The sequence below is a fragment of the Solanum pennellii genome, chromosome 2 (assembly GCF_001406875.1).
Source record: "Solanum pennellii chromosome 2, SPENNV200".
NCBI lineage: Eukaryota > Viridiplantae > Streptophyta > Magnoliopsida > Solanales > Solanaceae > Solanum > Solanum pennellii.
The window spans coordinates 29,232,636-29,234,707 of record NC_028638.1 but is presented as its reverse complement, the minus strand read 5'-3'; positions in this window follow the sequence as shown (position 1 = coordinate 29,234,707).

The following is a 2,072-nucleotide window of genomic DNA, read 5'->3' as shown; positions in this document are numbered from 1 at the left end:
GTTGGGCCCTTTTCTTGTATATATCCTCTAGTTTCTTAACTGGAAAATTACGCTGGTAAGCAAATTGTATATACTAGTTAATTAGTTAATATAGGTAGAGTTTGAATTAATTATCATTGCCACTAATTTCTAAGAAAAATTATGCGGTTGAGTTTCAGTTGTATAAACGTATAGTTTTCAAAATTTGTATAACTTTTGTATAATGTAATTTGTACAATATAATTTGTATAGTTGTTTAAAGTTCAGATATTTGTGTTTGTATAAATTCGTTATTTTGTGTTTATACAAAGAATAAATACAAATCAATTGATGAGCACAAGTTTATACAAATGTAATTTCTATAACTTTCTAAATTTTAGATGTTTGTGTTTGTATAAATTCGTTATTTCAAGTTTGTACAAAAATAAATGAAAAGCAGTTGATACTAACCAGCTTATACAAATACGAACGGAAATAGCTCAATTGTACAATCCAATTATACAAACGAGGTCTCTCATAGCAACTTAAACTATAGCTACAACTCGTAAATATGCAAATTATAGCTATTAATCTTAATTAACTTTGTTATGTGATATTTGCGAAATTTCCTTTTTTTTTATCAGAGGAACCTTCAAAAGTTAATAAACGCTCAATGGTTACCCTTCAATTTTTTCTTTGGAAAAATGCACAAGTATCCCCCAACTTATGCCCGAACTCTCAGAGACACACTTATACTATATTAAGGTCCTATTACCCCCCTGAACTTATTTTATAAATAATTTTCTACCTCTTTTTGTCCTACAGCGCACTATCTGGTGGGCCCAGCGTGTGTTGACATATTTTTTCAAGTTAGTGCCACGTAGGCCCAAAAAGGATGAAAAATCATTTATAAAATAAGTTCTGGGGTAATAGGACCTTAGTATGGTATAAGTGTGTCTCTGTGATTTCAAGCATAGGTTTGGGGTACTTATACATTTTCCCTTTTTCTTTTAAACAAAAGACAATAAGAATTGTAATTCAAAGATATTTCATAAACTTAATTAGTATACAAAAATTGCACCTATTTTTTTTTTTTTGAATTTCGTATAAGATACATAGTTTTATTTGCCTAATTATTTATAATACTAGCGTAAATTAATATTTTAATTGCATTATTCAGTAAAACACACAATCTTTTTTATACTGTATCTTTTTTCGTCAAATTGGTTTGAAGTCTTAATAGCCTAATTTAAGAAAGAGAAAACATAAAATTTGTCCAAAAAGGTAAAAAGGAAAAAAAACGTGGTACATGAATTAGCTTTAAAGATCTAATTCCAGAAAATACATATAGTTTAGATGCATGCATCATAACCACTTCTGTAGAATTTTAAATCAAACTTTAAACTCCAAGACATTTATAGATTATATTTTTATAGGTTAAATGAATAAATTAATTCTTAAAGGACATAAAGTTCATTAACTTTAGATGCGCAAGTACGTAAATAATAAATCTTTTAAATTGATCTTAATTTTTATTTTGACACTTTAATTCTAATTCGTTTCCATTAAACCTTTAAACTCACCTCAGAGTGTATTATTTTGGCCCATTTTTAATAACTAGTAATCAAAATAGAGTGAGTGAACTTCACTCACACTAACTAGTAATCAAAATGGTATATTTTGATGTATGGTCCAAAACTTATCCTAAAAGTAAGCCATCATTGCAAATATAATTCAATTTTTAAGTTTGATATTGAATCCCATAGAAAATTAAAGTTTAATTATGAATATTCAATACCTTAAAAGAATAAGTTTGAACAATCAATTAGTTTTTAAGATTAAGAATTTTATTTCTAAAAAATTAACTTACAAATATTAAAGCAATAAAAATGATCATTTAGAGAGAATGGATTGATTTCAAATTAAGGATGCCTAGAATTATGAATTTCCCAATTGCAACAAAAAAAACTTTATCAGAAAATAAATATATATATCTACAAAGAATGCTAAAGAGGAATCTAGTAGCCTTAGGAATGGGGTATCTAAAGATATTACGTCGCCTTAGCATAAGCTTGAACATATATATATATATATATATATATATATATATATAT